We start from the raw sequence: 14,139 nt of genomic DNA, 5'->3' as shown, positions 1-14,139 counted from the left end.
CAGTATTTGATTAGAACAGATTATTAACATCTGTCTTTATAGAAACTGAGCTATAATTGTCCTTATTATAATAAACAATGCTGAGGATTGTTAAATAAGTTAAATAATCACTGATTGACTTGGATAATTAGTAAAATGTAATTAACGGAAGTATGTATTTGAACACTAGGTGGATTTCCTAATTATTTTAATATGAACTTGTTATAAAAAAATTATAAATTAATATAGTTATTGAAATATTTTGCAAATTTTATTATGAGACCTTCTGCACCTTATATTATTCTAACAAGTTATTCGTGTACATTTTCATTTTATTGATGTTTTTAGGTTTTAATTTTATAAAATCAGCAAATATTCCTGGCAAAGGTAATATTCAGTCATATAAATTGCTAATCTATAATTACCCCCTGATTCTATGTTATTGAATATTGTACATTTATTGCTAAGATAATTCTTATATTTTACCTTTGATTAACTCTCACAAGAAATTAATTCTTTTTAAACAAAGATAATGTTTTGGTAAAAAAATTAATTTACCAAGTATATAAGAAGTAATCATGATGCTTTGTTAAAACCGTAATCTGTAGATCATAAATAATTTTAAATTTTACTTATAATCATATCATTACAAAATCATGAAATTAAAAGTATTTTTTAGTAAAACATCTAAGTTAATTAAATTTTCTTTTAATTTAAATATATTTGTCCTAGTAGTATTTTATAAAATAAATGTTTCATTCAATCATAACTATACACATGGCAAAAAATTAAAACTATACAACAATCATGATTAATTTAATTTCTCTTTTACAAATGAAACACACATTTTATAAACCAAATCTTTCATATAAAAGAAGGTTTTATACTTGAAATTAATATTTAAAAGAAAGCTTGTGCTTTACAATATGATGACATTTCTTTGAATATTAATAAGAATTTTAATTTAATTATTATGTTGTAAAAATAAAAAGAAATTAATTATTTAAACTTTATACTTCTGAAAGCTAGGATTTCACTTAGGAAAACTTAAGGATCATAATACAGAGTTTTTATCACCTATTTAATAATTATGTACTATAATTAAATTACCTGTAAATGTGACATCTTGCAGACTGATTATAATTCTAGTCATGTTCCATGAACTAACCTCAACATCTCTTGTAAAGTCGAACCTTCACCTAAGTTAAGGAGCAGTTATCTAACAAAGTTATCTGTTACTGTTAACTAATTTATATTTATCGAGACTGGTTACTGGATGGTGTGATTAGTAAACTTACAGAAAATAATATACATGTTCACTTACTTCATGAAATATATGAGAGTCGTTAAATAAAAGTATTGATTGACATTGATTAGATATGTATTGAAAGGATAACAGGATTTCTCACATTTTCGGTGCTTCATGTTACAAAAATATAAACTATGTTTGAAACATAATACGTTGTCCACTTCTGTGTCAAAAACTCTTAGGCTCAGCGTTAGGCATAGTCAAAAATTAAACAATTTATATTGGCGATAAACTTGCTTAAATTATACTTAACACAAAGAATTGAACGTCAACAGAATTCAAGAGTAAAACTTAGAGTCCAGGAAGACTAATTCACTACCGGTAACCCAACAGTTTAACCTCCAGAGACCAATAATAAAAGTGGATCGCCGATTAATACGGAAGAAGTGTGCCGTATGACATTACAACCAAGATATTATCCTAGTTGTAGATTGACAACTGACCCTAGACAGCGCTGAGTTTAGTAGTTGCCTCTATCCCGCACTTCATTCACACTTGCCCCACCTCAACACCGCACGCCAGTGCTCTTCCTGTCACTCAACAGATTATTAACTAGCCTCGCTCACGCTGGACGCTCAGTCCAGTCTTACCGTACTTACAGATTGACTTCATTCGGGGCAGAGGGTCTGCAATTCCATTCTCTATTTGTTGTTCAATTTGAATTAAACGCACGGGTGTATTAAATATCATTTATATGGGTTATTTTTGTTATATTAATCTACTGAGAAATTTATTTGGTATCAGTGAGGTTAACGGCAGGAGGAGCCAATACAAATTTCAACGTTATTAATGTAATCTGTTCAACCTCCCGAACAAAAGTTTTAGGGGGTGGAAAGTACAAATAAATTTGTTATTTAATGGATGTAAATGTAAATTTGTAGTTATACTTGTGTATTACGCTTCTTGTTATCTATGATTTTCATCGTTATCTGCTTCCGATAGCTCCTGCGAGTGTTCTGTGGTTAGCTTAGTTAAGCACCTAGAACCGTCTCATGCGGTCCCATTCAATGGTTCTTCGATAACAATGGCGTCTATTGTTCAATCGCGGCGCGTTAACTATAATACAGTTAATTAGTTTTGGATTTTATTAACGTGTTTGATATAGAATCACGTGAGCAGTTGAAATATTAGTAAATTATTTAGAGTGAGAGGAACAATTTCGTTGTGTAATCTTGTGTTATGTTTAAAACAAGAAAAGCTATTTTGTGCGATCGAAAGTTATCACGTAGCATGTAGGTCATAGTACGTAATATACAGTTATTGTAACTTTAGATTTGGTTATTTATCAAACTTATGTTTGTTTTTTACACTATTTATTAGTTTGTTGAAATCTGATTCAATTTTTATGCATTATTTTCAAATCTATTGGAAACTAGATTCTCGTTATTAACCTATTGCTATTGTCCTATTAAACAATATAATGTCTTAGGGTATCAAAATAATAAATAATGAATTGTAGAACAATAAAAATAGAACCGATTTTCTTGAAAGATAGTAAAAAGGTATGGTTAGGTAAATTTACAAAATTTTTGATTTTTGAAGTTGCATTTCTCATAAAGCAATAATGGCCGGAGGCATTCATGATCACACCATTTAGAATTCGATTTTGTACTGATAAGTACTACCTCGAGGCCTGTCTTATGTATGCTGACCCGCGCTGGTGGCCGGAGGCACTTATGTCAGGCTGGTAGGAACTTTTATTCATAAAAGATGTAAATTTACAAAATCGTCTTTTATGGGTCAAATTGCCCTGATTTCAGCATTACTGTTCTTATACGTATCCAAATACGTCAAAGACGCCAGAAGCAACCAATACGAGGTACCAATACGATCATAACAAGGCCACGCGACTCCCGTAAAACAATGAAATATTACTCCGCGCGAGAAAAATAGTTCCACTTTTAATGTTCTATAACTTAGTTATTGTCATTTCCAAGCATTGAAATCTTATATTTTGTTCAGGAGGATAATATTAATTTGTTAATAACAGTACATGCATTGAAAATAAGTTACATTATTCAATATATTGAGTTCGGGTGGTATTTTTTTCTAATCGTTTTCCGACGTATATTTTTAATTATCATTCCTTTAGTTAATTCCTGGAAGATATTATACTTACAGAATTAAATGGCAAACTAGTAAAATTAGGGGAGTAAATGAGGCTGCTATCCAGCGTGGCAGGTCCAACACATGATAAGGGTGAGGAGAGGGGAAGTGGTTCGACTCTGCCTACTTGCGCTAGCGGGTGGACTAAATTACAGCTTCTTCACAGAATAGATCAGCCGAACTACAGTCAACTGTTCAAGCATGTGGAAAATGTTTCGTAAAATAAGGCCTGATATGCCTGGATATATTCCAAACGGGTTGAGATATCGATGTACACTCTTCACCATAGTTATTAAAATACTTGAATCTTTTGAAGGAAAATAAATCCTCTTTTAACGCGTAATTTTCTGATTTCCACCACTATATTTGTGACATGGCATTTTAAGAAACAAAAATTAAATTAAGAAAACACCTCTGCGACATTTTACCATACAATATGGTCTAATAACGCAAAAAATAATAATCGGTAGGGACAATTCCAATATCTGGCGCAAATTAATATGTAATGCAAATAAAATAGTATGTGTCATTTACCTTTCAGTTGCCCAGCTTATCCTTTATAGATTTATACGAATAGTCACTAGGGTACTTTTGTATACATAATTTGATAACAAGTTTATTTCGCTACGACAAATAATAATGGAGTATTAAAGGTATTACTGTTGCTGCGTACACTTCTTCACGTATGAAATTTGTTTGTATGTAGTACATCTTGATTTTCTGAACTGATTTTTACACGTTTTATTTGTTTATGTATTGTAACTAAATATGACCTTAAACACAAACTATTGTTTTATACATATTATAATTATTTTTTACTTTCAATCAGTTTATTTACAAAATTTACTGAATGAAATAATTACTAAACAGTAGTTAAACAACATTAATAACTCGATTAGTGTATTTAAATAAGCGATGGCTCTCAGTAAAACCTTTAATACTCTGATTTTTCTTATCGTTGCTAAATAAACTTGGTATCAAAATATCAACAAAAAAGTGTTACCCATTACTATTCTAATAAATCCTTAGTAAATTCTCCCATTTTTTAGTTATTGCTGTTTGAAAAAAATGTTGTCGACAACTTTGAAATATGGGGTATTATTTTTCTGGAACTTTATTTAAAACAAGTTTATAATTAAACCAACAACTTAGCTAAGTTTGAATTAAAACCCTTTATGAAATTTAAAGTTATAATTTCCTCTCTAAAATACACAAACAGACAGTAAACTAAGTTAGATCGGACTATCATTTATATGGCTTTATTAGATACTTGACCTAACAAATCATATGGTGAAGTTTTATAGAGTATTTTATGGACACTCTGTATATGAATATGAGGGTAGAAATTGACTTGTTTATTGAACTTAAGCAATGTAACGCGGGCTTGTAAACAATACAACTTTTATAATTTCTCATTTAGAATAAAAATGGTGTAGGAATAATACTACTTGGATAAGTTTATTAACTAGACTCACTAAAAAGCAATTTTCAAGATGATTATAAGTATCTAGAAGCTACTAGCTTCAATGTGCTGTATGTCCTCAGATGCGGTAGTATTCATGTAATTCTAACACAAATATAAAACTGCCCCAAGGGCCAAGCAAATCAAAGGTCTAAGAAAGGTAGTACTCAGATAAATTAGTATATTAAGAAGGTCTTGATACAGATGTACATTAAAACTAAAAGAAAAATGAATTGTATGTTGCCAAAACTGTAGATGATTTGAATCCTCAGAGAACCAAGGAAGCCAAAATCACAAAACATTCGGAAAATCTGAATTGTTAAAAGGCCAAAGACTGATGATATCTACAGAATATTTATAAACAAAAGTAGTGAACGATATTTTAGTATGAAACAAATTTTTGGGTTTTTAATCTTCACCTTCTACACAGGATAAGGAATGACAATCCTTTTCTTCATAGCCCTACCCGTAGTTTATACGTATAAAGTAAGGTCTGCTCTTTCAAAGACAAAATTACACAGTATTTAAATTTAAAGCGAATTTAATATTAATTTTTCAATTTTCATTTGACCCTTTTGAACAAATAAAAATAAGTGATTTGTATCCACTTTGCAATTATGTAAATAAGATTTTTTAAACAAATTGTTAATTTGATGTATGAATGAATACGCTCAAGAAAGGGTTTGTCAGTGGTCTTCTAGCCTATTACGGGAATAATGATTTAACTATCTACATAAATGTTTTCGTTCACTTCTGAAAGTTAATACTTTACTCACGTAGTGTTATTTTTCTTAATTGACTGTGTTTAATATTAATTCCAAATAGCAAGTGCCAGGAGCATGTAATTTAGAACACTCCTCAAGCGAGATGGATTGTTGTAATTTCACTAAAAATGCAGGGATCAGTTATACGGATTATAAAAATGATTTAGACAGGTTCATAAGTCTTATCTTTCCGGAGTTTATATAGGCAAGATTTCTTCTTGAGCTACAATATTACCAGGAAATTAATTTACAAAACAACTTTAAAGCGACACAGCAATGAATAAAAACCTATTGATATAAAATTTTCCAATACCTTACAGAGCTTGTCTGTAATATCTTTTAAGAATTCGTCGTGTATGAACAATATATACCCTAAGATTCCAATGTTTTTAGCTAAATGAATATCAAAGTTGTAAGTTTAAATTTGTAATAAGTTCAGAAATGATAGGAAATTGTATTATGGATCACTTGAACACAGTTGTAAAGACCTTTGTACAACGTTCTGCGTTACGTGTTATTGTATAGTGCTAGTTTAAACTTGGGCCGCAAGTTAGCAGCACCTACCTAACTTGCTTGATGCTGGTAATATAATTTGGTTTAAAACAATAGCATGTCAAGACATGCTCATTTTTGTATAGTTTTTTTTTTTGTATTTGTTTATTTTACAAAAAATTACAAGAAAATGTAAGTATTCCATTAATTTTAATGACAGTGTTTAGAAATTTAGATTTCAATGCACAACTAAAAAAAATCTATAATTTAATTTGAAAATTAATTGAAAACGCCTTTTCAAGTTAGCAAAATCTTTTCAGGTTACAATTTTTCAATCTAATCTTAATGTATACTTTAGTTTACAATCATAACTTAAGTTAAGAACATATAATTTGATCGTATCACTTAATATTTTGTAGAAGATTGATCACATTGTGCGAGATTTATCTTCATGTCACCTCTACTCTTCCTAATATTTAAATTAAGAATTTCAGAAGATCATCTTTTGTTTTTTTTTGGAACAAGAAACTGAGAATAACTTCTTATTGCAGTTCCTCGGTCAACGACCCATGCCTGCTTCTGTTGTGAGAGGATATTCAGGATGGGAGCGAGTGGAGTTGGATCCTCCTCCTGTTAAGTGCTTGCGGCGTGTGTGAGGCCTGAGGTTGGAGTGGCTGAATGCGTTATTGTTCTTTCAATTTTCTTTTTTACATTGTAAGTTTTTTCTTTATCTTTCACGAAGAATTATATTTTTAAGTTCATGAGTTATTTTATGTGAAGCAATTTTGTTTACATTTCATTATAAAGTATAAGTATGTTAACAGTTTACATGTTTCTGTATTCAATCATTGTAAATTTACTGTATATGATATGAGGTTGAGTAGTAGATGGGGCTTTATAGCCTTAACTTCGCTTCTTTAATAAAATCATTTCTCATTTCATTGATTTTCCGTAGTTGCATATCTGTTTGTTGTATTCACTGAATTTCTTATTTTGTCTATTTTTATTGTTTATTTTTGTCTATATCCCATGCAGCTATGTTATGAGTAGAAAACTTCGTTGCTTGGTTGCTTCGCCGTGGTCTAAAATAACTCAAATATATTAATACAGTTGAGGCAATGAGCATGCCTATTTATCTAGATTATAGCCCAGCTTGTTGCTTGTTGTTTATCTTGTTGTGGCCTAGGCGGTTTTGATTCAAAGAGTTTGTTTACAGCGTCTTCGCCAGCGACAAATTTGAATTTATCACTCAAGATTCTGAAAGTTATAGTTGTTATCGAATATAATCAAAAACGATTATTGTTTTTGTATTTATTTAGTCAAAACTATAATTGTGAAGATCATTGAACCGTAATCATGATCATTCTTCAAAAGTCACTATCTTTAAAAAACGAACTGGGAATTTTGGCTCGTGTTTCATGAGTTTCCTGCAAAGAGCTCATTATGATACTTGTAATTTAAATTTTAGTTTATACATTAAAAATCTACAGATAACAGTGTAATGCAATAGTCAAGCATGATTAATACACTAGACATATTCCAATAGGGATGCCCTTACGCTCTCGTAACAAGCTGAATGAATATGTGAAAACAACAAAGTAGTATCACATCCACAAAACAACATAAAAAATTTTGTTTGCTACTTAAAATCAGTTTATACAATAATTTAAATGTTTTAATTTGTATTTGCAATTATTATCTTATTAATTAAATGCATAAGTAATTAATACAATTCTGCAATATTTAAATTTTAACTCGTTTATACGATTGTCCCATGATAATACAACTATCACTTACTATTCTATTTCGTTTCATTTCATTTTAGTAATAAAGTATATTACGTATCTAAAGTTAAATAAGAGATTTTGAAGATTTTCACTCACAAAAATAGCTATGATGGGAAGGGCTGATTCAATGTTGAGTTCACCTCCAGTTTACGTTCCACTTAATGCCACGTCTGTAACTCGGTGGCTGCACCGTCCTTAGAGATCGTGTCTAAAACATCGTATTATGGGAAGGGCTGATTCAATGTTGAGTTCACCTCCAGCTTACGTTCCACTTAATGCCACGTCTGTAACTCGGTGGCTGCAGCGTGCTCAGAGATCGTGTCAAAAACATCGTATTGTGGGAAAGGCTGATTCAATGTTGAGTTCACCTCCAGCTTACGTTCCACTTAATGCTGCGTCTGTAACTCGGTGGCTGCAGCGTGCTCAGAGATCGTGTCAAAAACATCGTATTGTGGGAAAGGCTGATTCAATGTTGAGTTCACCTCCAGCTTACGTTCCACTTAATGCTGCGTCTGTAACTCGGTGGCTGCAGCGTGCTCAGAGATCGTGTCAAAAACATCGTATTGTGGGAAGGGCTGATTCAATGTTGAGTTCACCTCCAGCTTACGTTCCACTTAATGCTGCGTCTGTAACTCGGTGGCTGCACCGTGCTCAGAGATCGTGTCAAAAACATCGTATTGTGGGAAGGGCTGATTCAATGTTGAGTTCACCTCCAGCTTACGTTCCACTTAATGCTGCGTCTGTAACTCGGTGGCTGCAGCGTGCTCAGAGATCGTGTCAAAAACATCGTATTGTGGGAAGGGCTGATTCAATGTTGAGTTCACCTCCAGCTTACGTTCCACTTAATGCCGCGTCTGTAACTCGGTGGCTGGACCGTGCTTAGAGATCGTGTCAAAAACATCGTATTGTGGGAAGGGCTGATTCAATGTTGAGTTCACCTCCAGCTTACGTTCCACTTAATGCTGCGTCTGTAACTCGGTGGCTGCACCGTGCTTAGAGATCGTGTCTAAAACATCGTATTGTACCCAATTGGGGACATGTTGAAACAATGAGAACACCTCTTTAAGTAGATTATACTGCATTTTGTAGTCTAGGTATGTCCGATGTCGGAACTGTGTAAAGAATTCATTTTGAGCTTCTTCGTCACCGACTTTTTTGGATTTTTCTTCAGATGAACATGACTCCAGATTCCAGAGGTCGTCTGTGACAGCGTCAGATTGTAGACGCTGCACTAAGGGAAAGGTGAATCGGAGCTAAACTCAACGTTCGCATTAAACCTATTTTGTTGCTCTTGTACATTATAAGTGTTATTTATCAGCAATGAAAAATTTACGATTAACATTACTACGAGCCATCCATAGTCATAGATTGAATATCAATCGGCGCATAATGTATTTTCTTTCTCCCAATGAATTGTTGGAAATTATATTATCAAATAAGGTATTGTTTTCGGGAATTCAAGAGTTAACTTGAAGTTTGATTGAAAACATTATCTCTGCATCCCATCTCACTGCATCAGGGTGGGGTGCACTTGGGCTCTAACTGGGAGTCATCCTGAATAATAACATAAACAACCAATTATACCACACATCCCTAAGGTAAATTATGGGAGAAATTATTTATTATGAGAACAATTTCTACAGTCCATCAATATTCTTCTATGGTTCAAGATTTTATTTTGCCTCTAAAAGGGAAGACTCGCGAAACCATAAGTCAACAGTATAAACATTTCCTAAATTCCCTAAGGTAAACTATACATTTTTATATATAACTTTATATCCTTACTCAAATCTATCTTGCTGTTGGATACTCCATATCTTATTTTCACTGTAGTATGCAGGTAAGAATGAACGTTAACATAAGCCGTGGATTTTTTTTAACGTCTCTAAGGTATATAACGAGCATTGGAAGGAACCCCATTTGTGCTCTTATCTTGCCACAACGTTTCAGAACATAATACACTAATACAAGTTAATACATTAATTACGGTAATCAAATTGTTGTGCGAGGACTCATACCAAACACGTAACAGTTTATATCTTTAATGGTCAAGTACCGCACAATCAAAATAACCACAAAATTTTAAACTTATCGATGGATTGTTGCATATTTTGTGCTTTAGGTTTTTAACCTCTTAGATGCTTGTCATGAAATAAATTCTAACGTAATGCAGGCCAAAAGAAAAAAAATAAGCAAGAAATTACAAAGATTTCCATTATTCTTTAATTATATTTTTTGTAACGTCTAAGGCAGTAACAGTTATCTGTCTATTATAGTAAAAAGAAATAAGGTGAATGGAAATGCCTCATAAGTAGCAGCTGCAGTAGTCTGTAAAGTTTACTCTTAACAATGAAGAGGTATTTAGAACCATGAAGCAGATTCTATAATATATTTAAACCTCTAGGTACTTGTTGGAATACCTGAATTAGTGTTACAAACAGAATAAAAATAACGAAAAACCTCGTTTAATCATAAAATCTAACTATTACTTAATTATACCTTTAATTCTGTAGATCAGATTTTGCAATTTTCTATTTAAACTCCAAATTGCCACTAAAAACCGTGAGACTTTGAAAAGATCCCAATGAAAAGAATGATTCAAGGAATATTGATTATCTTTGTTTTGAGGATGACGCGGCTGGTTCTATGGCTATAACCCAAGTTTCTCGCTTCAAACAGAATAAAATATTCGTATACAATAATACAGTATTCTTGAAATATTTCGGCCCCCTTGTGGAGAGCCACACTGAGTCAGTCAACAACCTACTGTTGAACCAAAACATCTGTTTTAACAGATGAACTAATGATGCAATGCCATTAAATTTGTCGCCGTTCATTTAAACCTGTACAATTGTGAAAATATTTTGGTTTCCTACCTCTGGATTCCGCGAAAATTGATATTAAGTTTAATATTTTTGTAGTTTTCAGAGAAGAAATAGACGCCAAGTATTGGTAAATAAATGTTGTAATGGTGTTATTTAAAAAAGGCTTTTCACTAACGGCTTCCTTTTAATTGCTCTTTAAACTCAAGTAATGAGTTCTTATATTTACAACGTTGTTCCAATAAGAATTTCCGACAGCCTGGCTTCTGATGGAGAAGATAGAACATTTCATTCACTGAATATATTTCGGATGCTTCTCAGCGACATTTTCCGATTTTAACAGCAACACTTATGGAAACAAGCAAGGGAAACAATAAAAATAGGAGAAGAAAGGAGAGAATAGAAGAGGGCCTCCAGTAGTCACCACATGTGACTTCTCACACACGTGGGACAGGAAGACCGAACTATCTCACCTCAAAAAGCTCTTGCAAATGTTTTTATAGCATTTTTCCATAAAAGGACAGTCATTAATATGGCTCTCTTATATAATTATATAAAACACTGAGTATATTGTCTCCTATAAACATGGGAAACAAACCTTTCTAAAGGCTGCTGAGCATTAGGCAAGGTAAATATAGGTTAACATAGGTATTGTTAACATACCCTTACTTTGTTTACGTTTGTCTCTATACGAGGAGTATTATATTATATGTGCACCGTATGTTTCCTTTTCAATGCGTCTTCTTAAGTTTAATGGCATTATACAAATTATGTGACTCTATATTTGGATATAATGAGCTTTATACACGTTTGAATGTATGAAGATATTATAACAATGATTAAAACAACTCATAGCCGGAATACGTAATTAATTAATGTATTGTATTAATTTTTAATATTGGAGGATTGTTACAAATGTAATAAAATATGTATTTCGGACAGAATATTTCTTTCTAGCGTCACTGCTTTATCTCTCTGTAACGGCCAACAAGTGCTGTTACCTAGCGGCTTGACATGAAACTTCTGGGTGGAACGCTAGAGACAGAATGAGTGTGACGTTGCTAAGGTAAAGATTAATAAGTAACTCATATTTTATATGCACAACGTAGTTTCCAGTGAAGAATGTCCACAATTTATTAAAGTATTACATTTGTAACGGACGACTGTTCAAAAATGCTTTTGCTTATGTTTACTGAATGTTGTGGACGTATTGATTAAATTTTTATGAAACTGAAAATATATTTGAATGTTGAATGTTTTGCATTCAATTTGTTCTATTTATTTTATTTGGCATACTTATCTGGAATTATATAATACTGACATGGTATGGACTTTTAAGTTGCTAAAATGCCAATTTCGGCTCACATGAAGCAAAATTACAAGATGAGATATTACTAAATGAAATGGAGTACGTTTATAACTGTAACTTACAAGGATAATCATCATAGGATCATCCTGATTTTATAGGCTACTTGTAACCGAACGATAAAAAAATTTGTGTCATCTACTGGAATGATGTTCTTCTCAGCTAGATAGTGTTTGGCATTCGTTGCGCGGCCTTTTCGAACCACCGTCTATTTTTTGTGAGTAAACCTCTGACTATAAACATAAGAACCTTAACATTAAGACTAATCTAAGTTTTACAAGTTACCTGGATTTAGGAATGTGTCCGGTAAGCGTTTTAATCCTGTGCAAAATGTAGTGATTAATTACGAAATTTTAATATATCACTTCAGCTATTGCATAGCCAATTCATATTTTGGATAGTTTATCCTAAACATGTTTTTACTGAAAGAAGCATTCCAGATACTCACAGTTGTAACTCTCGAAGGTGATAGTAAAACCATGTCACGAGACTATGTCACTTTTCACTTTGTACATGTAAAATTAAGGATACCTTTTTAATATTTAATTAAAGTTTAATTTTGGATTATCAAATATCTCTTAACATACTTCAACAACTACATTGAAAATTGCAATAACCAAGATTTATATTTTCATCATGTTAACATAATATTATTGCTAGTGTTGTATAAATAACATTAAATAGTATACATATCCTGTTAATACTCTTAAAATTAAATTAAAAACACACATGACCCCTTTCGATAATAAATGCTTAAGTGAATTATTACATACGTTTTATACAGTATAGTTTCTATAGTACACAAAGTACAACATTAATTTCCAATTTTTGAAATATACATACTTTTATTTTAATCAATGAAGGAAACTTTTGTACTAACTTACGCAAAATAATTTTACGTGGTCACAGAGTGTACTTTTCACCTTGAAGGAACAAGTCAATAATTCTTTCCTATATAATACTGTACTACAACAATAATTGTTTCGGTACAAAAACTAAACGTTCATCTACACAACTAAAACTCGTCCATAATAGTGTGGGAATAATTTGCAAAGAAATAATAAAACAAAGTGTGGTTGTATGGTCGTTTGTTAGATTTTTATTTCACAAAATATTGATTTATTCTTACTTTTGTAGCTGAACGGTTATGACTAATATACAAATAAAATTGGTACCATAAGCTTGAAAAGTATTATTTCAGTTTGTTGTCAAGTTAATGATATGGTTTATTTAGAAACAATGTGAAACATAGTTCAAATTTGATTTCCAGTATTAATATTAATTCAGGTATTGGAATTTTTAAAAATATCATACTAATAATTAGGATGAATATTGGGAAACTTTTTGCAGAAACGTTTTATAGAATAGTTATAGAATATGTCAAAATATAGATGGATACCATGATGCGTAGCCCAGGTTTGGTAACTGTTTAGTAGCCCTTTTTTAGAAATAAAATTATTAGTATTGTATGACTTAGCTAATTTTGCGTTACGAATTTGTCACAGTGAAAATAATTTCTTTAAAATTTAACTAGAAAAGGAAACGCATACATATGAGTTATTTCAAAAGACTTTGTCAGTCTTCTAAGTTAACTTTTTCACCCATCAGTCATATTAAACCTTTACATGTGAGAAAAAATTCAATTTATGCATTAAAAGTAAAGCAAGATTTTCTGTTGAAAATTGTTCATTTCTATGTGTGTAGGATTCAGATAGAGTTGACATTTGATATTTAGCTAATGTTGAAAATTGTTTAAAATACTTGAATGGGGTTCCAAGAATATTCTATGTTCCATTCACTCTATAAGAACAATGTTAGAAAATAATCCAAATTATTCCGTTATTATAGATTAAAAAGTTTTGACTCATGAGTCATTTTAACCGTTGCATACATACAGATGATGATTGCTTTGTGTAATTTTCATATTAATATTGTGTCTGTCTGTCAATATATTTAAATACACAATGTAACAATAACTTTAGAATAATTTAATGAATACACATGACCAGAACGTGCTGATTTTCAGGTGATCATATTGGACGATGTGGTTAT

This window comes from Homalodisca vitripennis, chromosome 3 (assembly GCF_021130785.1).
Source record: "Homalodisca vitripennis isolate AUS2020 chromosome 3, UT_GWSS_2.1, whole genome shotgun sequence".
Taxonomy (NCBI): domain Eukaryota; kingdom Metazoa; phylum Arthropoda; class Insecta; order Hemiptera; family Cicadellidae; genus Homalodisca; species Homalodisca vitripennis.
This window is presented reverse-complemented; position numbering follows the sequence as displayed.